Source organism: Emydura macquarii, unplaced genomic scaffold, assembly GCF_026122565.2.
Source record: "Emydura macquarii macquarii isolate MOO-44397 ecotype Brisbane River unplaced genomic scaffold, CSIRO-AGI_Emac_v2 contig_2171, whole genome shotgun sequence".
NCBI lineage: Eukaryota > Metazoa > Chordata > Testudines > Chelidae > Emydura > Emydura macquarii.
This window is the reverse complement of record NW_027132308.1, coordinates 1,271,691-1,299,566: the sequence shown is the minus strand read 5'-3', so window position 1 is coordinate 1,299,566 and position 27,876 is coordinate 1,271,691. Positions and strand designations below refer to the sequence as shown.

General features: G+C 38.4%; 1 protein-coding gene across 2 annotated transcripts in view; it reads right to left on the bottom strand.

Annotated features, from left to right (window-relative positions):
* The window catches only part of UGT8 (UDP glycosyltransferase 8), a 72,112-nt gene that overhangs the window by 13,531 nt on the left and 30,705 nt on the right, over positions 1-27,876 (bottom strand). The gene's annotated exons all lie outside the window — the stretch shown is intronic.

Sequence of the window (27,876 nt, the reverse complement as noted above, 5' to 3'; positions counted from 1 at the left end):
CTGTGCACCGTATAGCAAGCCCAAACAGTATGGATATATTTTACTATCATATTAAGACACAAGGCCACAAAAGCTAACATTCATTACAATACAGCACATGTGACAGTGGCCAGTACACTAGACTGAGGGCTGTGCACTGCCCCTGCTACACAATGCAAAAATTAATTCCATTTTCTTACAAATGCATGTTTGAATCACATCTTGACACAACTATATTTTTCCCCTTGCCTTCCTGGGTTACCTAGGCATGTGGTGAAATCTTCATCCTTAGAGGTTTTTAAGATGCAGTTTGACAAAAACTCTGGCTGGGACGATTTAGTTGGGGTTGATCCTGCTTTGATGATGACCTCCTGAGGTCCCTTCCAACCCTAATCTTCTATGATTCTATGATTATTTTTTGTTTGGGGGTCTGAATTCCTTCTGTTACTGTATCCTTTAGCCTTCATGCTGAGTCTAAGACTTTTCATTTTGATACTTTTGACTTAAAGATATTTTTGACCACTTTACTCCTTTTTTGAAATTTCTCCTTTTTAAACTTTAGTGTTGCAGAGCTAATTTTTGGTACAATTCTTCCCTTGAAAATGTTTAACTTAATTATAATGGCTTAATTATAATGACTTAATTACTTGTGGTAATTTTTATGTAATGGCTCCACTTAACCATTTCCTGTGTGTTGTTTAGGGCTAAATTTAGAATAGCCTCTCCTTCTTGTATGCTAGAAACAGTAACGTGAGGTGTTGGGTAAGGTGTGTTTTTAAACCTGACCAATTGTGACATAGACTAGTTCATGTGCTGTTAGCTAAAATCACCCATCATTGTTGTTTTATTAGACTTGGATGTCTGTTTGACTTCCTTTGAAACTGTACACTCATATGGCCTTTTTCTGATCAGGGGACTAGTGATATAACCCTATTCGTATATTTGTATGATTATAAACTGGGAATTTTCTAAGTATTCAAAATGCAAGACAGCAAGTCAGAAGATCTCATTTCTATTTTTACCTTAGATGCTAATTTAAACTCTTTATGCCTCCGTTTCATCATAGAGATAATGGCCATAAAAATACCAACCTTACAAGGATGTTTTGAGGCTTTATTAATGAATTAATTAACATCTGGAAAGCACTTTAAAATCTCATGAAAGGCACTATAGAAATGCAAAGTATTATGCTGAGCACTAGAGAGAAAGAGTTAGAGCACAGGAACTTTGCATCGTTTATATTGCAGTACACAGTGTCAACCATATCTCCACAGTCTTTGATTTAGGTGTTACAATTTGGCACCCTTATGCTTCTTCCCTTCAATCCAGTGCCATTATGCTCAGCACTAGCAGAAGATGAGGGTGTGTGACATGGACACTGGCATAGAGTGTGTACTTTACTGATCTCAAGCAACAGAATTCCAAACATGACAGGCTTACCCTGTAACAAAGGCAACAAACATCATAGCTAGCACTAGTGTTCACATGTTTTTCTCCTACAGCAACAGGAAGTCATATCCTTGAGAGAATCCTGAAGAGTTTATCCTCTGCAATTAAGCAGCTTCTAAGTAAATAAAAGAAATGTTAACAGGAGCTTAGACAGAAGTATCTATGCTATGCTGAATTAGACAGCTGGCTCCTATTGGTCAGGATGTATGACTTCCAGTACGTGAACAGCTGTGAACTGCTATGGGGTTTGTTGCCTTTGTTACAAGGTAAACCAAAGGTAAGTTCAACTACACAAGACAGATAATACAGGTGGTGTTAAAACATGGTGGCGGTGCAGCTGTAGAACTTCAATGAAGACACTACTATGCCAATAGGAGAGCTTCTCCTGTCAGTGGAGTCATTGCACCTCCATGAGAGGAACCCTCTGTTGACATAGCACTGTTTATACTAGGGGGTTAGGTGGGTATAACTGTGTTGCTCACGGGTGTGGATTTTTCACACCTCTGAGCAACGTAGTCATACCAATGTAAGCTTATAGTGTAGACCTGGCCTAAGAGTCTTAAATCGCTGTGACTTAGCCAGAGTGAGTCACTGGACCTGTGCTTCTGCAAACACTTAGTCCTGGTCTACACTACAGAGTTAGGTCGATGCAAGGCAATTTATATCAACCTAACTCTGTAAGTGTCTGCACTAAAATTTCATTCATGCCAACATGACTCGCCCGCTACATCCCCTTAATAACTTTACCTCCACAAGAGGCATAGAGACAATATGGATGTATTTAGGTTGACGCAGTGTTAGTGTAGACTTACATCGACTGTTGCTGGCTATCAGAAGCCATCCTGCAATGCCCCACACTGTCAATTGAATCGGTGCAACTTTGCAAGCACTCCTGGTGAGGACACGCACTGCCAACATGAAGAGCAAAGTCTAGACATGCACACACGATGTAATTACTCTGGCAGCTGGATGCTGACGTAAGTTAGGTTGACTTAATTTTGTAGCTTAGACATGCCTTTAGTGCCTGGCTTTTAAAATCCATTCAGGGTGGATCAGCATATCCCCCTGCCCATCTTTATCCAGTTTAAATGGTATCCATGTTGTCTTGAGCTATTGTAAATTCAATTATCTGAGTGCTCAATTTAGATAATGCAGAAGTACTTTAGGGCAGAGAAATATTGTGATGTAGTTTCTTCTCTGCATCCTCCCAGATTCCTCCATATCAGTTCAGACATCCACCAAACACATTCCACTCCTTTGCCTGCTTTAATTTAACTCAGGAACATTCTTGAAGAGTCCTGTGTACAGGATCCCTCTTTACTCCAGTGAGAATTATATGGGCATGAGGTCATGATGCTATTCTGTCAACAGAAACTGTTTACATATAAATCATCATCTTCCAGAAACCCTTATCCCATTCAGTTTGTAACAAAAAAGCCTCTGCAAAACCTTTTAAGATTTCAGCTTGGGGTATCTTTCTACTGAGTTCTAAATTTAAATTATGGATGGCCAAAGAATGAAATAAAGTTTGTTAATAATTATACAATGAAAAAAAATCCCCAAAACATGCACACCCACATAAATCCCAATGAATTATTCAACCAACTCTAATAAACATCAGTTTCTTTCATTTTATTATTTATTACGTCCACTGGTTTGTCAATCCCTACCAGTTCTGGTTGCACTATATCATAAACTAATACTCAAATTTTCATCACTTTTGTGATTTGATATAGAAGACAGATAGAGGAAGATATTATTTCATTGCCACTTAGCTGGCCCTTCTGTCTGACACTACAATAATAAAAGTGGTGACTTCTTGTCCACATCTGCAATGTACTATCAGCTGTTCATATATTTTATATTTATTTTAACTTGATATTTCCTAACTCATTAAAAATATCCACATCTTCTTAAGAAAAACTCTAAAGACTGCTCAGTTGCTTTCATAAACAAGTGCAGTACATCCCAGATGGACCATGCCATTTGGGTGGACTCAAATGCTTTTTAAAGAACAAAACAAACCAAAAATCCCATAAAAGTATTTTAAGCTTTTTATTGTTATCCCTATCAAATGATTTCTCATCCTTGGAAAACAGACATACAGAGCTGTTTGTATAGTTGGTGTTTTGTCAGCATCTTTATGACAGAATCATGATTATTATTTCATGTTTATAGCATGACATATAACACATTTTATGAGCATATAAAAGCACACAGATACCAAAGTATAGGCACCTTGTTTATACAATAGATACACAAGGAAACCTATATAGAGAAAGGACATGCCAGGACCCTTATTCTTCTTATTCTCTCACTCTTTTCCTTTTCACATTTTTCTCCTGACATGACCTGTCACTGTTCCATGAGGCTGAAGTGGAGGAAAAGAGCAGTACACGACAAACAGGCATCAGTTATTGCAACTACATTCCCAGCATTCCCTATTCATCACACACATACGCCTACTCTATACAACATTAATTCCTTCATTTATTCCTGATTCTTCCACACAAAGAGTCTTAGAGCTAGACTGCAAATCACATGATTTTTCTACATCAAGATAGACATCTGCAGTGACAGTTACAATAACACTAGTCCCGTAGAGTGCTATAAAATCAAGCTTTGTAAAGTCAGATTAGTGGAAGAAGCTGATAGGGATATTTTGTTCATGGAAATTATGTTCATATATTTCTTATTTTTTGTAGTAGAATCTACCTGAGCTTTACCTAAGAAAGCAAAACTGAGTTGGGAAGGAAATGTTTGTTCCCTTTTCGGTCTCTTTTTTTAATCACATCCAAACACTGAATAAATCTGGTACTCTGTGGTACTGGAAGAAAGAGAAAACAAGTGCAAAGAGCATATTGCCATCTACTGAAAACACAGTATGCTACTAACTTTTGAAATCATGACATCTGTCATGCAGTAGCATAAAACGGATGGAACAAGTCTTTTAAAGAGCACAGGCAGGCAGGGACTGATCCACAGCCCACTAAACTCAACAGAAAGATGCCCACTGACTTCAGTGGGGTTTGGAGAAGGTTCTCAATGACCAAAAAAGCAAACATTTTTTGATATTTTTGCCTGATGATACTGTACAAGTTCAGTACTCTTCTAAAAAGAACCTTCTCATAGCATCATCTGAAAAGTATGAACAACTAAACACTCACGTTTTCTCTGGTGTGTACACAATGATGATTTTTCAAGTTCTTTACATCCCATTCCAAAATAAATAAAACAATATCTCTTCTACTACTAAAGTACACAGTCCACATACTGAACACTTTACACAATGCTAGACTTTGCCATGTAAAAAGCAAAAGTAAAAAGCAGTTACACTTAGGTTACACCGATGGTTCCCAACCCATGGCCCGTGGGCCATTTCTTTCAAAGTGACCCGCCGCTCCCCTCCCGCTGGCTGCAGAAGGGAGCCGCTGCCTAAGAACACAAGCAGAGCATGTTGCCATGGGACAACAATACTGATGCAGGCTCCTTGCTGCAGTCAAGGGGACGGGAGATCAGCACTCCCCTTCCCCTGGCTGTAGCCGGGAGCACAGCAAAGCGCTCCACATTGGTCCATAGGTGCTGGGATCCCTGCTGCAGCCAGAGGGAGGGAAGCAATGATTTCCTGTCCCCCTGGCTGCAGAAGGGAGTCAGTGCCTAGGGACCCAGGTGGCGCACATGGGGTTACAGCACATGTAGCCTCCTCGCTGAACTCCTGTCTGGCTGCAGTGGGGTGCAGGGGCTGCTGGCATAGACTGGTGGCCCGTCAGGTTGTAAAAATATCTGTGGCTCTCAAGCCAAAAAGGTTGGGATTACACAATAATAATGAACAATGAAAACCCTTTTCTTCAATTCATACATATACAATCCAAAGGACTCTTTCCCTGGCTTTAGTTTCAGTCACCTCTCTATCCATCAAGATTTCAGCATTCTGGAAGCTTGTCTTTCCAAAGCATTGCACAATAACAATCAGTTGGGATTAAATCCTTCATGGAGTAATTCTATCTCTCCAGAACTGACTGAGACATCACGTTACCTCTCCCTTAACAGTGAGGAAAACTATTAACAGCCTTACTCTCTAGCATTTCCTCATGGATGTCTCACAGACAAATTAAGCTAAATACAAGTTACTGATTTACCTTCCCCCACGCCCCGCTTTTACCTCAGTTCTTTAACACAATTCACATCACTGCTCCCTTACCCAGTCTTGAAAGAAATCTTTGACTCCTCCCTGACTTTCTGTCATTACCTCCAAATCTTGCAGTTCTTTCATGACAACAAATCAAAAATCCATCCATTCTTCTCTGTCCTGGAAACTAAACACCTGTTCATGACCAGGTCCATTACCACAACCACCTCCTCTCTTTCTTCCTGTGAATGGCAATGAGCCTCCCTCCCTAGAGGTTGCAGTCTGCAGCACCATCTAGAGGTTATGGGGTAGGGTAGGGGAACCCGAGCCCACTCCCTCCACTGGGTTTCGACCCAGGGACCTTCTTGAGCACCATAATGAAGGAGTCTGCTACCTGAAGTCCGGCTAATGCTCTCCCCTTGGCTTCTTCCTATTGCTCTACCCCTCTCCTTGGGGAACATCATGGCTGAAAGTTGTCTGGGTGATCTGGAATTGAGCCAGCAGAGAGGTGTGTGATCCATAATCAAAAGGAAGGGGTTTTGCAGTAGGTAATACCATAATACTACCCCTAGCCCTATGGCTGAAGCATCAGTGTAAAAATATGAACCATCAGGTGAAGCCTGGGTGGAAGAATACTGTAGGAGGTCTTTCAAGATCCTGAAAATTTAGTCGTTGCCTTCGGAGGTCTTTCAAGGAGGTCAGGAGGTCTTTCAAGATCCTGAAAACTTAGTCATTGCCTTCGGACCAAGCGACCTTCTTGGGGCTAAAGTTCTTCATTATGTCCGTGAGGCATGTGGCTATCATGGTGGTGCTGGGTATGAACCATCTATAGTAGCCAGCCAGAACTAGAAATTGTCTGACTTGCCTCTTTTCAATGGGATAGGATAGTCCATCAAGGCCTGGACCGTCTTGATTAAAGGCCTAATTTTGTCCCTTCTGATGGTGTTTCCCAAATACATTACCTCATGAAACCCCAATCAGCACTTGCCTAGGTTCGCTATGAGGATGGCATCCTCCAGGGCCTGTAGGACTGCCACTGTGTACTCAGGGTATTTCTACAAATAACCACTATAAATTACTATAATGGATTGTGTCTATCAACCTTTGGAAGGTGGACACAGCCCTGTGAAGGCTGAAGGAAATAGTCTTGAAGTGGTAGAGGCTGAAGGGTGTTGCAAAGGACGCTTACCCTCAACACCCCCTTGTTAGAGGGATCTTCTGTCAAATCTGTGGCTGAGATGTATTTTGTGGCCCTCGATCACTTTAACAACTCATTGACTCAGAAGCATCAAATGCATCAAATGTCTATGGAGAATGCATCAAATGTGGATATTGCATTTATCTTCCGAAAGTCAATATAAAACCAAGTCATTCCATTTGTCCTGGGCACTAGGACAATAGGGTTCTGCCAACCACCGTGAGATTCCTCTACCACCCTAATACTGCCTGTAGCTCCTGAAGTACAGTGTCTCATATTTTCCTGGGCAGGGGATGGTGGCTTTCCCAGACATTCTTCCTGGGCTCTGTAGTGATATGGTGACAAATTAAATAGGGTCACCCAATTCATGACAAGAACACAGAAGGGAAAGATCGGATCACCTGCAACATCTAAGCCCATTGGGATGGCTGGGACCCTTCCCCCAGTAGAACTAAATCTGAGTTGTGATAATGGAGCTAAGGGCCCAGTTCTGGATCAACAGGGAAGGGTGTTATGAACAAGTTCTCATGGTCCCACAAGGTCTTTAGAAGGTTTCTGTGATAACTTTGGGTCTCTTTCCTCTTCCCAGGCTGCTGAATCTCATAATTCACTGCCCTCACTAGGCATATCACCTGAAAGGCCTGTGGCATCCAGCCATCTGGGCAGTAGCAGCAGTATTTTTCACTGGGTTGGAATTTACATTGGTGGGCACCTTTGTCAGAGGCTTGCTTTTGATACTACTGGGCCTTAAGAGATTTTCCTTTGTGAAGGTCCCTAGTGTCGTCAGCTCCCAAGTTATTCCAGGTTACCTGAATCAGGTCTAGAATCTCCTGGGTTGCTTCCTGTACAGCAATTCAAAGGGTGAGAACCCCATTGAGTCCTGGGAGAACTCGCACACTGCAAATAGGAAGGGTAGTAACAGGCAATCCCAGTGGCGGTAGTCTTACATATGAAATTTCTTAGAAGCCCGTTCAGGGTCCCATTGAAGCGTTTGACTACCCCATCTGTTTGGGGGCAGTAGATAGAAGTTTTCAGCGATTTGATTTTCAGGATCTCATACAAGTTCTTCACTGGTTGTGACATGAAGTTCATTCCCTGGTTTATTGTTATTTCCTTGGGGATCCCCACCTTGTGAACATCTTTATAGGTACCACCGCTAAGATTGCCACATTGATACAAAGAGGAATAGCCTCACAATACCACGTTATGTAATCTACAATCATCAGTGTGTGTTGATGTCTGTTTGTGCTCTCCTTTACCAGCCCTACCATGTCTATACTAATTCTCTCAAAGATGGGTGTCTATCACCTGCATCACTGTCAGGAGGATTTGGGTGTTCTTCAGCCCTGTCACTCCAGGCCGGTCATACAGTAATCACTCAATTCTTTGTGGCTTCCCATTCCTCCCATTGTTTTTTCCTGCTCCTGGTGGCTGGCACATGGTAGAGTACAATCCAGAGTAATTTCCTCCAAAAGGGTGAGGGTACCAGCATTGGGCCCAGATTTTGTTGATCTGGGAGTCATCCCATATTGATCAGGAGAGGCATTTCCCTCTCAGCTTGAAGTGTGGCTGTTGTCCTGGCCTCTGTGTGTCAATTACCTCCCCATTGACAATGATCAGCTGTTTGCATGCCTGATTCAAAGTGGGATCTTTCTTCTATTCCCCGATGAAATTCTTGTTCTGGGTCAGCCATTCCATAACCACAGAGTTTTGAGTTTGAAGGATGTGCTGGTCTTTGAGGGTCTCCTCTGTCTGTTGTGAAGTCCTTTCTTCTGGATCTTCTCCTTTCCTGAATCAGCCAGTTCTGTAGACCTTGCTTCTTCCATGGCCTTGGGTTCATGATCAATCCCTTGGGCAGGGTCTCCCTCCTGCACTTGCAAGACTTCGCCAAAGTACTTCCAGTCTCATCCCAGAACCACAGGGTAGACAAAAGTGGCTTCCACCCCCACAAAGAGTCTTCATATGGTTTCCCACTATCAGTTGCATCTCCTTTGTGAGGTACCAGCACGTCACATGTATACACAGTAAGAAAATTGTGTTGGATGGTATCCCATGGGCCTCAACCAGCATTTTCCCTCAAGAAGGTCTGGCTCCAGCCTGAATCTAATAGGGCCATTACCATGGTCCCATAGATCCTCACCAGGACCATTATCTTGGCCAGCCCCTGCCCTGTCCAGGCCTGCTCATTGGTACAATCCATAAAGGGGCAGTGGCATCAAAAGTGGCCACACTGCCCACACTTGAAGCAACTTCCCACCAATGGGCAACTTCTACTGGGGTTGTCCTGGTCAGAGTCTTCATTGTACATTATTATTGTTGTTCTTGGTGTTGAGCAGTCAGCTCCCAGATGAATTGCTGTCGCTGCTGAGGTGATTGCTGCTGGTGGTTTGAGGCCAGCTGTTGTAATAATTGATTCTGTCATTGCTGCAGCTGAGTTCCCTGTTGTGACTGGCTTTCCATTACCCACTTCAGCAGCTTTTCCACCTCTGTGTCATCCCTTTTTATTTTCCTTCCTCGCTTTTCTGCTGGCCTTCTTTATGTCCTTCAGCAGGACTGGACTTTTATGCCTGTATTTTCCACCAATTGTGAGAGGGGGCGGGGCACACATCTAGCAGCTGCAGTTCATGGCAGCACTGCTAGTGGTTATGGGGTGGGGATCTTGGGCCCTCCCCCTCCACCAGGTTCCGACCCTCTTGAGCACCATAATGCAGGAGTCCCCTACCTGCAGTCCAGCTAATGCTCTCCCCTTGGCCTCTTCCTATAGCTTTGCCCCTCCCCTTGGGGTGTGTTGTCACTGGCAGATGTCCCTGGTGACCTGGTCCATGGGTCTCAGCAGGGTAAGGATTCTCAGTTCTGTGCATCAGACCTCCCCCTCGGAATGCCTTCCTGGCATAGTCCTTATGCAGCAGCAAGTGCAGTTCTGCCACTCACCATCCTGATATGTTGGACAAATTCACTTTTAACTCCCTCCTCCAGTGTGGGGTTTATCCACCCCATTGCACTTCTCCAATAGCCACACTACCCTCCTCCAGTTCTCCCAAAATGTAGCCTCAGTAACTGTCTTCCTCATCCACCTGATTACTCCACCCCTCTTGAATTTGCTGTGTACTGAAAATGAAAAAACAACAATACTATCCTTCTAACTGAATCTCAGAAGAGTTTTCTGTGTGGTATATAAGACTATAGGCAACAAGCTCACAGGACTGGTGCATTCCAGTTTGCAATAAAACATTTTTAAAATACCAATGGGGGAAGATTGGGCACCTCTACTAGTCCCTCCAGGCATGGTCATACTATTGCAGCATGAGGGTAAACTTACGTACACAAAACTACATCGCTGTAGTTTTTATTTATTTATTTATTCTGCCCCTATTTCATCTACCACAGCTGATTTTCAACCTGCAGGACCCCTGGAATGCCTTTGTGGTGAAATTCACTCATAGGCTCACTAAGAAATCGAGTCTCTTAGATTAGTACCTGTCAACAATTTGTCCTCAAGTGAATTGATTTTTGCTTCAGCCTTCAGATCTATACTTTCTTAAACCTCGAGTTTCACATATGCCTGAAAATGTCCTTAAGTCCATTCCTGGTCTTAAGAGACACCTAACCTTTATGAAAGTTAACACTCAAGTGTATGTGGAAGCTATGATAATATCTGCATGTTTGATGAGAACATACTATTTAGGCATTTCAGACTGAGGAGGGGGTTAGAAATTCCCCAGAGAGATTTCACCCTGAGGAGGGTGTGCAGTATGCAGAGATTTCACCCTGAGGAGGGTGTGCAGTATGGTAGAATTGGATGGAAACAATAATAGAGTAGCTGCTAAGGGACCTGATTTATTGACTTTTTGCTTTAATTTAAAGAATGACTTCTCTGGAATCAGGCAATACAGATTTGAATACATTACAATCAATTTCCCTGTGTGTTATAGGATGGATTGACACTAATGTCTCTTACATATTTATTTAATTACATCCTTGATTTGGTTTCTGGTGCTACAGAATGCTAAACCTTTTATAGTAAAGACACCATACCTATAAATGTTGATCAAAATATATTTCCTGATGGTGAGCCCCAACAGACTGTAGAGCTGACTCCCCAGGGAAGTGGAAGAAGACCTTTGCTTTCGTCATTTAAAACTGGGTTTGACAAAGAAATGGGAAATATACTGTAGGGAACAAATCAGCTAGTTTAGGGAGGGACTGGATGACCTAAAACATCTTTTCCCATCTCTAATTTTCATCTGTCTATACTTTTCTGGGATAGTGTCTTTTTTTTTTCTGATGCACGTGGAAGGTTACCATTTCTGTTCAATACTTCAGGTCCCAAAGATCCTGAGGATTTTGTGCACTGATGTTCTTTCCAATGGAGATTTTAAGCTTCTCATTTTTCTAAAACAAGCTCATATTGGTAAAGGAGAAGGAGACTAGTGGGACTTCCATAGGTCAGATGAAAAATGATTATTTACAAAAAATAAAAAATAAAAATTTTTAAAATAAGTATTTTTAAAAAAAATAAACCTTTAAAAATTAAATATGGAATTTTGCAGACCTATGTTAATGTCTAAACTTACGATAATACATTAAAATCATGTTAATAAATAAAAAATTGCTCAATCAAGAACTTCTCACATTTTAGTGATTTAAAGGGTGCTGCTTTTTAAATTATATACAAATCTGGGGCAAATATCTTTAACTTCTGAGGGCAACTCAAGCTTTCTAAATATGTCACTATGTCACTGCATTGAGTATTTATAATATTTTCCGTTTTTACAATGGAGAAAATGCTGATACTTACTTTTTTCAGTTTCTGTTATGCACAAAAGCTTTTGCCTTAACTACTTTTGATTTCAGTTTCGCTAGCAGGTGCAAAGAGTATATTTTCTTTGCTCTTCATAGTTCATTCAAAGATGACAAAACGATTGGGAGCTGAAAAAGCAGGAAAGCTTGTTTTCTTCTTCCACTCTATGAATAAAAGCCAAGTAGAAGAGGATGCACTCTACTAATTCTAAAAAGCTTAAAAGCCACAGGGCCAGATTTCAAAGGTATTTCTTCACCTAAAGATGCAGACAAGTGCCCAGTGGGATTTTCAAAAGCATCTGAGAAGGTTAATTTACTAAAGCCCATTGATTTCAATTCCCATTGATTTCAATGAGAGTTAGGCCTATCCCGCTTAGGCACTTTTGAAAATCGAATTTGGGCATCTATCTATCTATCTTTAGCACCTAATAACTTTGAAAATCTAGCCCATAGTGACCAGAAACAATCTGTCATTTCACTAACTTCAGGTACTATTACCTTAGTTTAATACATCAGTTTTATGTTTTGATATATTTTGATATCATGTTTTGATGAACTGTTTTTTCCTTCTGTATTCAGCACATTTAAAGTAGTTTCATTTAACTAATAAAAAACTATTTTAAAATGCTGGGTTTGTACATTTTTAATGAATTCCACTCTCCATCTAAATGCAGCTTGACACAAATCTTAAGTAAAAATTATCATCTAGCAAATAAGAAATGCATTATTCACCATTTTCCAAAATAATAAAAAGATGTAAAAATTAAGAATGTGCATAAATAAAAATTAAACTATAAAAATGCCTAAATAAATGTGTATATAGTGTATCCTCCTGGTTAGCAAAAAGAAGTATCAAATTTAGTATAAAAGTTGTATTTGGTTACATATCAACGGGGTTGTTGTTTTTTTGGTCATCAGTTAATGAGACTGAACCTTTCTTTAGCAAAATAACTATAGTATGAATGCAAAACAAGATTAAAAATCAATTATTTAAATCAATGTTTCCTACTTGCTGATTAAAATGAGTGAATTATTATGGTCTCCCATGTTTCAGAGGAGATATTTGCTCATATTAGTCATACCCCAAAATTAGATGCAATCTCCAAGCTGTTTTTTTCTAAGTGAGGTGTATGATCATTTAAGGTTTTTGATGAGGCATAGTTCAGTATTTTTAATCTTGGTAAAATCCCCATCAGAAACCAGATATTTCTTTTAACTCACTTCCTCAAGTTTCACATATATTTTTATCATAGAGACTGTCTAAGCAATCCTGTCCTTTCCCTATATTAGCAGTATTTATTGTAGCCAGTGCTTTATAAAGGAGCAGATATTATATAACCTTGCTTTGCTCTTTTTTATATTTGTTGATGAGTATATTATATAAGTATAGTATATAAGACTATATTATTGAAGAGTGAGGAATTTAAGTGTGTAATAATCTTTTACTAAAGTTCTGCCTCTGATTGTACACTTGGACTTACGGCTCCAACCATTATTATTATATGAAAAAAAATCTTTTTATCATTTACAGACAAAAATGGTATTGTGCTGACACTACTGTGTGAGCTTTGTTCAGTTTGATTTTCTAATTAGCTATTCTTAGCTGGTTTAAATGTTAAATGCACAGCTGTGACTATGGGGTGAGATCCCAGCTGGCAGTAACCAGTGGTGCCTAATACTGAGCTTTGTTTCAAATAAACAAAGTTCACAAATACAAACATAACTGAGTTTAAATATCAGAAGCTTTCCCTGTTCAGCTTTTAGATTCAAATGTGTAATAGCATCAATGTGTGCTCTCTGAATATGGTTGTAGACAATCATTCTTTAATGGAAACATATACACACTATGAGATATTTTGTATAATTTCTAAATGCTAAAATATTGTTTACAGTAGAGGAAAAACACAGATTTAATTTACAAAGTACAGTTAAAATAATTTTCAATAACTAGATTATTGAAACTGACAACTTTGGTTATTTGATTTTTTTACCAATTCCTAAGCAAAGAACAGCAACTAGCACAATGGGAGAGGAAGGGCTACAGTAATACAAGTAAGAAATAATATTTAAAAAGCATATAGATGGCTGTATTTAAAAAAAAAAAAAAAGATTTTTCTAACTTTCCTGGTGTATTCTAAATCAGAGAAGCATGTATTTGTTTAAATGCTGCATTGTGAAATGCAAGTTTTTTCATTGACTGCCTGGGTGTAGCTGGACAAAACTGGGGCCTACAGTGTAAACCAAAAAAGGAAACACTCCTGATTCAAAATAAGCAACAACAACAAACAGAATAGTGGCTGAGGGTCCAGAATGTGGGGTACCTAAGTGTTCAGAAAAATGTTAAGATTTCAAATGCATAGCATACTCAGAGTGGAAGAGGGGGGCATTATTCCATTATTTTGTTATTGTGAGCTGGGATGTGGAAAGGAGAAAAGGTCAGGAGAAGATGGTGTGTATACAACAACTATGGTCAAGATATGAATTTCTCTCTACATCCATATCATCCTTCTACACTATGATGATGGCTCCCACCTAGGGTGACCAGAGTGAGTGAAAAGTGAGGAAAATCAGGATGGAGTGAGGGAGTGATGACTGTCCCTATAAAATTGGGATGTCTGGTCACCCTATTCCCACCAGAGCTCTTCAGAGGACAGAATTTTTGGCACTTGTTACCCCACTATAGATGCACACAGAATTCCAGAGTAGAAGAGTTCAACATAGGATGGAGCATATTTCTGCTGTCCTGCCATTTATATGCTATTTAGTTTTTACTATAAATGAAGTGAATAAAGTCTGTTTTCTTTTTCTTTTCTTTTTTTATTTAGTTCTTGCCATTCAGGTTCCTCAGGGACATACTAATTTCCCAGGAGGATATATACTTGTGCCAATTCATTTCATAAAGTAAGTAAAACTCTGGAACCTTTCACCTTTTTTTCACAGATATTTATAATCAGTCTTAAACGAAAACTGAAACCAGTTTGCTGAGTGTACTTTCTATTATCTAAGTCCACATACAGAAACCAGCAAAGCCCTATCCTTGGATGCTATTCATCATTGATTATTCAGTACTCAGCTGTTTGACCCTGAATTGCACCAGTTTTTCCTCTTTCCATCCCCTCTTTTCCATTCCCTTCTCTCACAAGCACCCCTCTGCCTTCACCCAGTCTACCACTTAACCCTGGAGTGTGCAGCTCCTAAAAACAAAACCCAGGACCAAAATAATTGATGTTTTTACAGTATCCCCAATGTGTTTCTCTCAACAAGAATCTCACATGACCTATTTCCTTCCAGGCTTTGGTGTTATCCTTGGATCAGAAAGGAGACACAATTAAGAGGTCATTAATTCTTATCAGTGCAATTCATAATTAAATGTGGAAAATATTGTTAAAATAACATTAAACTTCCCACTTGACACAGGAAAGAACTCAGCTAAAACTTCTATAGTACCCTTAACTCATGCCCTGTTGTTTATTGTATTTCACTAGAGCTATAACAATTCACTGTTCTGAAAGCCATTCATTAGTCCTATACGAGAGTCCTGTAGCACTTTAAAGACTAATAATTTTAATTTCTGTAGGCATAAGCTTTCGTGGGCTGTAACCCATTTCGTCAGATGACAAAGTACACATTAGGTACACATTCATGGAGCACCAGACTGGAGTCCTCTAGTCTTCTGCAAGTCTAAGTCACACGTAACATTACACAGACATACATTTTGTAGGAATAACTGAACATGGTTTGAAACAAGTATTAGGTGTTCAAAGAAAATGTTATTTGTAAGGACTTCTGTGAGTACTTTTATCTAATAACGAAGCTGGAGGTGAAGTGCCTCTTTAGAAATCCCAGGTGAAATTCTAAACCGATTGAAGACAATAGGAAAACTCCAATTGACTTTACTGTGGCCAGGATTTCACCCACTATATTCAGCTTAGCTGTATAACTATTTAATATGCATTCTCATTTGTATATTTGTTTTATTAAAAATTTTAAAAAGATTTTAAAAAAACCTAATTTCACTTTTTGAATCTCTAGAGTGCATCTTCTAATGCATCTGGCCTTTATCATCTTTTGTATTCAAAATGTTTGAAAAGACAAAGTATTTTTTTTTATCAGACCATCTAGGCTGCAGTGGGGATGGAATTCTGTACCAAGAGGTAGATTAGAGACACAGTACCATGAAGCATCTTCATATTTTTTGCCTCTCATACTTCAGTACACTCTCTAGCATTTCAGACATATCCTCTGCATATCCAATGAAGCATCATCCAAGTACACCTTCTACTTTAATCCAGAGGTCAACCTTAGAAATGCTGTGAAAGTATTTTTCTCTGCTTACTTTGTCAGAAATCCATTACTCACTGCACCTTTTGCAAACACACTAAAAGAGGGAACTTGCCTTTCAAGTAAATGGAAAGCAATTGAAAATCAAAGGTCTGTCCTTCAAGGAAGCTTATTAAAATTGGTACACATTGCCTCCAATAAGAAACCAGAGAAAGATATGTACACCAGCATCCTCACTCCAGCACTGGAGCTTTTTGGAAATAAACAGTTAATGGAAAGAATTCTAAATTAGAATCCTGCTGGCATTTTTGCAAATGTAGTTTTCTGTAAAGATTCAGGTATTGTAGGCAGGATGTCTTATTGAACAGAAAACTAGAAGATACTGTGTATTCAGAGAGAAACATCAATGGGTTCTAAATATAAAATAAAGTTCTGCATCTCTTATAACTGCAGTAGTTTAAAATACAGTGGAAGAACCTGCATGAGTGACAGGGAAACAAATCAACTATAAATATTGAGTAGAGGCCCAATTCTGCCTTCAATTACACAGCTGCTCCTCCATCTGTGCAACTGAGGGCTGAATTAGGCCCTGGATACCTAACAAGGGACTACAGCCATCAAAGGGACAATGGATAGCAGGGCTTTCCTACTAGTAAAATATTTTTCAGTTGGTTCCTCTGTACCAGTCCAAGACTATTAGATTAATATCTCTTACTATCAGTAGAACACACTTCTACTGAGATGCTCAGACATGGTGAGACATGGTTTTAAAGCCTCATCTGCCTTTCTGTCTAGTGTAATTTTGGAAGCAGTGTCATAACATTAATGGGAGTGAACACATTAGTTAGTAAATACACAAGCCTGTCAACAGATCCACCTTTAGAAAGTCACACCATGCTTTTGTCTTTCTTGCGAATAGGCTCAATTCTGTTACCCTATAGCCTGTTTCTGTCACTCTGGAAGCACAGAAGACTGACGAACTTTAAACTTAGTTGAATTAGATGAAGGGCAACATCACAGTAGATACAATTCAATATTAATAAACTTAAAATAATGCAAATAAAAAGAAAACCTGATCTGTGTGTGCTCCTTTCTGGGTTCTAAATTGACAGTGTCAACTCAGGAAAAGAACCGGACATCATTGTGGACAGTTCAATTAAACTTTTGTTCTATGTGCAAGTGCAGTCAAAAAACCAAACCATCAAAAATGTTAGGATGTATAAGAAATGGAATAGGGAATAACAAGGAAATTACTTTAATGCTATTATACAAATCATGGCATTTGGAAACAGGAAGCTGGCTATGTTGCTGGTTGAGGCAAAAGAACAATGTGGATGGTTTGCCCAAGAAGTGGGGCTTAGTCCACAGAAAGTGACTCTCCTAGCTCCGGTTCTGTTCAGTAAAGCAAGGAGATGGGCAAATTCATTGTCAGGACTGCTGGATCTGGATACAAAAGACATAATTGTACCAAACCATTTGCTGAACAAATCAACTGAATCTGGCAACTGGTAAACTAATTGTATGCCATGTTCCAGCCAAACATGAATTAACAAAACTAAACTCTGCCCACTGAAGGCAAGGTTTCAATGAAAATGGCATTAAATAGAAGATAGATCTATTTATTACTCATTAATAGACACAGAAGCTGAAGACATATTATTAATTTCCCTGACCAGGTAAAAGGTTCTTGAAACCAAAATAGCTGAAAAAAATCTTATATATTGTTTATTATTCCTATTGCACATCTTAGAATAAAGTAATTAGTGAGAAAGCTCTCTCTCTCCTCCTACCCCTCCCATACCATGTATCTCAAGAATCATTGACTCTTCTAGATGACCTACTGCAGAGTCAGACTCTTCAACTACTATAAATAATGTTTGCCCTCTAACACTAATCAATAAAGTGATAAATAAATGTCAAAAGAGATGAATATCTAAAACACAAAAGTAGTCTGCTTTCATGACATAACCTTATTTTAAATTCCTGTAGCCTCTGACAAGAATAGAAGGTGACTGGCACAAAAATATATATTATGTAGAATTATGCTTTCCATTCTTAAATTTCATCTGGAAAATACTCTAAGCCACTCAACCACCTCATCCAATCCAACTAAAATATTTTCAAAATTCTGCAGGAACACATAAACATTTGGAAATAAAATCTCTTTTTTGTATTAACATGTAATGTTAGAAATCTTTCCATCCATGTGTCAGAGACATAAACCTGGAAACTGAAAACCCAGAACTAGTTTCTTTTTTATTCCTCAGACATACATTTGTGCATGACAAAAGCAATCAAAATGAGTATATCTTTGTTTTGTTGATTATTGCAATGTAATTGATAGATTATAATGCTTTTAATTAGAAAACCCATTTATAAAAATGTTTTTTTCACTGCACAATTAAATAAACTATTTTTAAACAAAAAATAAAATGTTAAAACAAATTCTATCATGTGTAGCCATAAGGAATTTGACCCACATTCAGCCTCAGCAAGTTTAAACACTGAACTTTCAAGTCCCAGCACAGATCTCTACTTCTTGAGCTAAAGGAGTATCTATTTTCTGCTATTACATATGGACCAGCTGCCACAGGGGGACTTTATATGAAAATTTGGATAAAATGTCATTTTTCTAAGATTTTTCTTCTCTTTCACAGTGGCACATAACTGCATTCAGTCCAACAAGGACTGCTACTTCAAGATCAGCTAGTTTTAGATATATTGCTTTGGATTCAGGAACCTTGCGGATATTTGAAGAGACACAAAGCTTTAAGGTTTAAAAACGCTGAGGAAAGTCTAAAATTTATAAACTCAGATGAAGAAAAGCTAAACTCAAAAAAGCCTTAAAACATCTTTGTGTTAAATTAATGCTGCCACATAATTAAATGGCAAACCTATTTGTTAAATGAAAGATATTTAAATAATCCATTTTTCTTATTTTATTAATATTGGTATATATGACCTAAATTTCAGTGATTATATGTTAATTAATAGAGTTAATCTCATAATAGTAATAGTATGAAAACCTAAATTTTGGGGATTGCATGAGAGAAGCCTACACTCTCCACATAATATACAGTGTTTGTATACTTAAGTGAACATATATGAAATCCATTGAGATTCTTTTCCTATACATAGGCTCCCTGATTATTCTCAATGTCCTTTTCTTTCAGTATGGATCTGATACTTCCAATTATTGGTCCTTATACCTGACTAAGAATACAAAATAGGGATAAACTTACACTCATTCAAGGACATCTTATCTTACTGATTAATGACTAACTAACACAATCTGTTTAAAAAGAATGTCATAATTCTTATTTTTCCATTGTTTATTTTATTTAATATTAACCAATGTCATTGAAGTTAAGAAGTTCTCCCTGAAAGAAGTAGAGTGAGGATAAGGGAAGGGGAAGGGGAAGGGAGATGGTTATCTGTTAGTTTGCCACATTGTTTTAGCTTTGTCAATTAGCACGAAACTGCTATATGAGTAATACTGTAGAGTTCCTATTGATTCAGTGATGTCTTTAACTACTGGAGTTTTTTTCTGTCTTTAGCTGTAATGATTTAAGAACAAGTCTACTTACGTTGCCATCAACATAGTGATAATGTGAGTCTATTAACAAGTCATCCCACTAAAATACTGGTTTATTATAAAAAAGAACTAAATAGCATATGAAGCAACTTTATATCGTACAGAAAGAGATCAAGAATCAGCCTGTTGAAACTCCCTAAATAGAAAACAGAAAGGAATATTTAATCTTCCAACTGGAAATTCTGTAAATCTGCAGCTGTAATTCAATATGTTTAGAACTGGTTATATTTTACAGAAACTCAAATCAACAGCTCCACATTGCAAAGAAATATATTACTTTCCTATTATTCTTTCTAACCTAATATGTGGCAAAGACACTTTATTCCAGCAGATCTCACAAAATCTCATCCTAGGGACCATTCTTCAGATTTAGTGGACTGTTATGTTCTTTGCTACAGTGCATGAATTATTTGTCCTAGTGAATATATGGGCTACAAAGCTTTCCTCCAAGAAAGGAAAACAGTATGTTTTAAAAGATGGGATGCGAAAACACTGTGGGCTACTGGAAATTTATCCAGGGCAGAACATTACTACTTCCTTTGAACAATTCAGAGTAAATTTAATCTACCTTCTCAGGAATTCTATATGTAGCTACAAATTAGATATTTCCTAGGCATACTAAAAAACATCACAAGTGGAGAAGAACCAGTTAGAATGTATAACCCAAATAATACCCTATCTACTGCACATCTTCTTTAGTCTATAGTCTGGGCTCCAGATGTTAAAATTCCTTGTATTGACGATCATTGACAAAAAAGTGTTTGAATACCCCCTTTGAAGTGTCTATTTGCAAAACTTAGAAAGAAATACTTTGTGTGATATAGATTTTTCTATTTTCATTCAATCCAGATAAATCCAGATCTATGTTTAAGATAGACTAAATGTGACTATTAATCAGACACTCAACATTGCTTATGGAGCTGTCAATACATACACTGGGCATTGATCCACCTTATTATATGTTCTAAGTTGGTAATTCATTCAGGCAGAACCTAAAACTTTCACTCACCTAAGTAAACACACTCACATGAGCAGTCCCATTGACTTCAATGAGACTACTCCGTTAGTAATTGCTCACCAATATGAAGAATTGCAAGATCTAGCCCTCAGTATTTAGCCCTTTATTATACATGCTGGGCCTAATCCTTAGCTGGTGAAAATGAGCACAGCTTCATTGCAGCCAATTGATTTACACCAATTGAAGAACTGTCCCTCTGAGAATTGACCCTTGGGACCAAGCCTTTGGCACTGACTCAAAAGTACAGAGTACAGTATTTACTGTGGGCAAAAAGCTTCCTGTAAACCTATATCCCTTAATCTACTGAAAACAACACACTTATAGTTTCAATACCACAGAAGAAAGCTTCTATAATTATGGAGTACACTATACTGTAGAATTTACTAAATGATAAATTAACTGACTACCATGTTAGACTCTATTTCTGCCCAAGGCACACTTCAATCAATCAATCTGTCATCCAAAATATTAGTAGCATTTGGTATTAGATTGATAATGAAGGTTAGACGGATGTGAAGGGAAGTTTACTATTAACAGGATTTTTAGTTACTATCCTTCATAGTAATAATTTGTAAAATGAAAGACCAAATTAAGGATAGCGAGGGCCATTTCCTGCACAAGGAAATAATGTTGTATAAGGCATGGCAGACAGTAGGGCAAAGAAGGGGAAAGCAGCCTCCACAGAGCTACTACTCCCTTTTCCCTAGGAACTGGGCAGAACTATTTTTTCATGAGTCCTGTCACATTTGATGTTTGCCTTAATGTTTCTGTTCCTGGACTCCTGGAATCCCAGCTTTCATTTAAAAATAGTAAATATTTTAGTCCTCATGGTTGCAGAATAAAGTTTGAAAATGTGACCTAAAGGCTTGAAAACCAGAAACAAGCAAAAAGAACCCCAAACTGACCATTAAAATACCGTCCCTCTTTTTATTTTTAAGCTAATTTCATACTTCTGGGCAGTCTGGCTCATGATTTTTGAGCATTTTAGGTTGGAAATACAGTACTTATACATAAAAATGTATGCTTTGTAGTTATTTCAGTTACTGCATATTAGAAAGCACAAAATCTCTTGATTTCTAGTGCAACATTGGTAATATATATATATATGCTCTTATGAATTTCTCGGTTCTCCATCAGACTATATACCAGTCAATCACATTTTAGGAATAACAAATTATTTCTTGGAGATATATTTTATTCTATATTAAAAGCCAAATTTGAAAAATCTCCCCTCAATTTCCAGAAAAACAAAAAATCCAAAAGCTTCAATTTTATCCTCATTGAACAAAATTTAGCTAATTTCTGGAGTCTGCTAAACCCAAATTGTAAATGTGAAAATGCATACCTCCTCATCTAGATTATATTTTATTTACATTAAGACTAAAACAATTAAGGCTGCAGGGGGAGCAAGCATCCTCCCAGCCCCTTCACCCCCACGCTGAGCACAACTACACCAGGGAGCCGTGGGGACCATGTCCACGCAGGGTCCACAGGCAGCCAAGCTAATGGTGGGGCTCCAGGACAGAGCTCATCATGCCCCCGCAGCACCTCCAGGCAGCCAGGGAGCATCTGCTCCTGTCACTCCAGCTCCCAGATGCACCCACTGCATCCACAGCAGGGAGGAGTAGGGAAGAGCAGGAAACAGACTCGCAGACCACTGCCCGTGGGGCGCTGCCACCGACTGGGGGGCACAAATGCAAGTATTGGCCTCCCAGTGCCAGAGACCCATGGAAGTGTGAGACCTAGACTAGATATTGTACCTCCTTAGAGATTTCTTTAAATTAAAGAAATCATTTCATTTATCCATGTAGATATATGAAAACGAGGGAAGCATCCCAAAAGGCCTAGTGGAAGGCATTTAATGCATGCATTAAAAGACAATTACTACTGAAAAACTGACGAAGTGGGTTGCAGCCCACAAAAGCTTATGCCTGCAGAAATTAAATTTGTTAGTCTTTAAAGTGCTACAGGACTCTCTTTTTTTTTTTTTGTCTGAAATACTGTGTACTACTCTGGTGTCCACACTTTGCAAAACATGTTAAAAACTGGACCGTATTTTAGAGAAGAACTACAAAAATTATTTGAAGTCTGAAAAATATACCTTACAATAGGAGATGACAATCAATTCAGTTTATCAAAGGAAATATGGAGGCAAACTTGATCACAGTCTGCAAGTACCTACACAGTCAGATGATAGCTGATATTATTCAAGTAGCAGAAAAGACATTAACAAATGAAATGGCTTGAAGTTGAAACTAGAAAAATTCAAATTTCAAATAAGATGCAATTTTTAACCGTGAGGGACATAAGTCATTGTAACAAATTACTCATGGGAATTCATTATCATTTTGAGTCGTGAAACTGAAAATGGATGTCTTTCTAAAAGAAAAGATGTAATTCAACCCCAAGTTATTAGGCTCAATAGTGTTCACTTAATCGATAGTGTTCACTTATGTAGGAGAGAAGAATAGTTTCCTTCACTCTAGGAATTATGGATGAAAGTCTATGACCTGTGTTACGCTGAAGGTCACACTAGATGATCAGAGGAGCCTTTTCTAACCTTACACTTTAGGACTTTACTACATATTTAATGCAAACTCCAAAGATGCCATTTAGCACAGCAACTGATTGTGGAAAAGAAACTAAAATTGCTTCAACAAAATCCAATAACTGATGCTTCCTCCCCTCAAAAAAGTTCAAGCTGAATAAATTCAACTGCAACTTGATATCTGTGACGATTTGGGGGGTGATCTGTACAATTAAATATTTTTGGTTGATATTATGAAGTCGTTGCAATGAATCATGGTGTATCGTGGAATGCCGCTATGTCTGTGTATCCACCATTGCTGACAAGCTTGAAATAGCATCTCTCCCATACCAGGGACAATACTCAATCGTTAAAGGGTATCAGCCCATGCATAGGTCTTACTTGGGGAAAATAAAATAACTTCATCCTAGCAGAAAGCACTTCTTTCCAACTTCTCTCAGCAGGCGACTGGCATTTGGAGAGTAGAAAATTCCCAAACAAGACAAAGGGACATATACGATAAAGCAGGGATTTAAAAAGCACACACAAAGGGAAGATTAGGAGAACCACATAAAAATTTTGGGTAGAAGAGGAAAAAAGGGATGGATTAGCCAAGGTCAGAGCAGGCAAGCAGGGGGAAGAAGATTCTGTTTCACAGACAACTTAAGCACTGCAAGAAGGACCCAGGACCGCCCCTATTGTCTCTGATCACAGCCCAAAAATGTTTTCGAGTGCTGAGGAAACTAAGGCAGGAAAATGTGTGTAGGGTTTATTTTTTTGGTATAGATTTGTGTATTTCACATGCAATTAAGTAAAGAGCAATGGTGTTAGAATCCTGTCCAAAGCATTTGTGAATTTGAAGCGTTAAACCTATCACATGTCCCTGGAAGAGGTTACCTGTGAGCCTAGACTACTCCATGCAGCTGGAGTACTGAAAAAAGGTGTGTTTTATCTATGGGGGGGGGAGTCCGTGGACTCAGCATTGGTTCCAGCAGCTGGGCAGTGACCCACATGGTCTGAGCTCTCAGGAGAGAGTGCTAAACAAAGGGGCTGCACCCCGAGAGTTTGCCTAGTGACTCCAAGTCTGGGCAATGCCTGGATTCTGTTTAGACTCTGGAGGCTAAAAACACCCAGGGATTCAGTGGCTAAATCCCCTCACAGCAGTTTGGTAGTGGCCAAGAGGGGATGCTTACCTGGAGCTGTGATAACATTATTCCAGACCTCCTGCATAAGTAATTTTCTCATAGACCCAACAAAGGACTTTTAAAATTTGAAACTAAAATTAGCTGTATACTTTTTCAAAAATATGGAATCCCCTAATACCTCAACGGTTATACCTGCAATTAGAATGGGAGTGGGGGGGGCGGGGAACTGATTTTTAAAAAGGAATAACAGGCATATTTTTTAAGTTCTACAAAAAAAAACATTATTCATCCTCAGGAACTCTTACTACAACAAAAATGCGTAGTTTTTGAAGACCCTAAAAATCCGCACATTACTGAAGAACAAAAGTACTATTTGAAACAAAGATGTCAGCAAATAAGATGCACAATGCGCTAAGAGATCTTCCAAAACTAGCCAATCTCCAGAGCTACTCTACTTTAGCAGCCAGTTTTATATTTTTCAGAAGCTTCTAAGTGTCTCTGATATGTTAATGTTCTGTTCTTCACCTAAATATGAAATTTACCCAACACCTGTTTGGAAGGCAATATAAACTTGCTTCTTTAAAAAGATAAAAATTCAGAAAGCTGTAAAACATATCAGCCAATACTATCAATTTATCTACACCATAACATATAGTCAAGAGTTTTACCGAGTTGTTACAATGTCTCTAGCCTATTACTACAAATTCATATTGAACAATTTGGATGCATTCCAAAGAAAACCACAAATCATAATTTCAGTGATCACTAATCATCATTCATTACGTTAATCAAATAAATAAAGGCAGTCTTCATCTTGTATAAGATACAGAAGAGGCATTCAACTGGGTTCTTTGGGACTATATTTTTAATAGTGGACAAATCAAACATTGGACATCAATTTATGATCATCATACTGTCCTGCAGTTCTCCATGTGCATTTGTTAATTTGAATAGCTCCAATCAGAGATCTTCTCTTTAAAGGGCAACACAAGGAAATGTTGTCATCTCTTCTTTTTGCTCACCAAACACAATCCAAGATAAAGAATATAAAATTACTTTCTTCACAAGTGGCATCCTGCTTTACTGTGCTGAAATGTAACTCTGTCCATTCAACACCTTTAAGCAGTCTTAGAGGTCTATCTCACCATATCGGATTTTCATGTAAATATGACCAAGTGAGAGGCAATGCCATTAGGCAGCCATCCCAGCAAAACTTTCTTTAATTACTATTCCGTGACAATGGTTCTTTGAGGAATTCAAACACCACGGGGTACAAAAGTCATCCAATTAAACTAACCTAATCAGATTAAGTCTGCAACCCCTTTTATACAGTTTACGTCAAGACCTTCAAAGATGGCATAACTTACTATTATCTATGTTTGGCCAATTCAACTTGATAAAAATGAATGCCGCTCTCCAAGTGTTGTATTTCTTACAAAGCCTCTCAGTACTTCCACTTACTTGATATGAAAAAGAACTAGATAGAATATGCAACTTTACATAGCATGGAAAAACTTGAGAATCAGATGAGCCCCTGGCTGCACCTAGTACCAGGTTGTGTGTATCATATGATTGCATGTTCTACTCGTACCCACAGGGATGCCAACCAGAGCCTTGTTACTAAGCCTATATTTGCAACATTTACAAGCAAATAAAGTACAGCATACTGCAGAAACTTAATATTTTCCTTCATTTTTAAACCAAATGGATCTGGACCTACATTTAAGATGTTCTTATCAATCACCTTCACTCATATATTGTTTATGGAGCTGTTTTTACATACCCAATTTTGGGCACTGATCCACCTTTTCAATATGCAAGCTGGCCATTCATTTAGTTTTTAAACCATTATTACACACAGTGGGAACCAACCAATAGGACCAGCTCAACTGTACTGACTTAGTGGGCAAAAGGATTATCCTAGGTCTATTAAACATACCAATGAAACCCACATTACTTATGTGGCAAACATTAAGTCTAAACCTGCCTTTAGGTACCCAAATCTCAAAATTCTGGCCTAATTAAATAAGATTCACAACTCTTCCTTTCCCTCCCTTGCAATATTACATGCAAAAATGCCCATTCTTCTGACGACTCACTCAACATCAACAAGTTGAGTTCTGTAGTATTCATATGAATGGGTCTGTTCCTTTAGACCTCCTGTACCTCTGAGCAGCACAGAGGCTAGGAGATGACTTGATCAGGACAGTAATACACATATATTATTCTTTGCTGCATGAAGTTCAGAATTCACAATTTAGTGCTCCCCCATATAACAGATCACAAATGAGTTGGTTTCACTAGACAACCTTTCAGCCAGTTAATGAAACAAACTTTGTCATCTGAATTTCCTAGAGTTGTGCAACTAATGTTCAAAATGTATATGTCTAAATTAGGATCTACACTTGAGCACTAACATAGGCATTTATATGCCCCCTCAAATACCTATTTTAAGGATACCAATCTGAACACTGCATCCAACTGTAATGCACCTCAGGTCTAGAACCCAAGCCTGTAGAGCTACCCGGTAGCTGGCAACTCCAGGCTGCCATCCAACAGCAGTTATAATTAGCTTGCACTCCCAGGAATCCCAGGTAGCATAAAGCCAAAGTAGCAGCTGTCCAGCATTCCCTTCCCAATATCCCATGTAAAAGGTCATTCTAGGAGAAATAGAGCATGGCCAGGAAATTCCTATATCCAATAACTCCCCTGGTGTCTGATAGGCTTTAAGACTACTGTAAATTATGCTAGAAACCAGCCCAGTCACTGGAGGAGAGCTACCTCTGCCCCATGCCTTTACATTGTTGCTCTCAATGTATCTCAGTTGCAGCAGAAGATTCTAGATCTCTAAGTTAGGTGTCCAAGTTCTTAAACTGGTCTATGTTATAGATGTTTTGCAGAAACATAGACTTTCCTTATTTTCAGTTGGTTGCCTTTCTTGTGAATCCTAAAATTCACATGCTAAAAGATGCTGGAGTCTTATTTTTCTCTCAATCTTTGAGCACATTAGCTAATGGATTTCAAAATGGCTCTTTACATCAATCAGTTGAAATGTTAAAATAGTTTACACATATGAATTTTGAAACAATATTAGAAATTTAAAGTCTTGTTTCATTAGTTTTCACAATATCCAGAAATTGTAGTTTAATTGACGCAGCAGGGCTGCTAAACACAATCTCCTCAACAGAACTCGTTATATAAGGCTCTGTTTTCAATCTAGAAGTGCTGGCCAAATTTCCTATGCTGTTGTCCCATCTTTCCATGTACTGGTACCAAAGCAATAGCAACTGGAGGTGGTCACAGCAATTCTGTATCCTTCCACGTGTCCAATATTCTCTCCAGGCCAGCCAGCAGAGTCCATTAATTGAATAGATTTGATTATTTACAATGCATATGTAAATAAACAGCTTGTTGAACAATTATTTTGTTCTGCCTTTCAGTCAGCATGGTGTTGCCGAACAGAGACATTCCTAGATATCATGTATGAAGAGCACATGATGCACTCAAGTAATTACATTTAATTATGAACTCTCAGGTCTCTGCAGTCAGTTTGCTAAAAATAATTCTGGCTCTAGCACTGGCACTATTTCTGGATGAAGTTTAGTTTTACTATGTTTTGTGGCTGTAATTTTATTTTATTCAAACTTTAAACTTCTACACTGCCGCCAAATCTCACTTCTTTGATTACAAACTCTTCTGATTCATACCTTTTTAAATATTTAAAAAAAACAAAACAGGACAGTCTCACCGCTAGC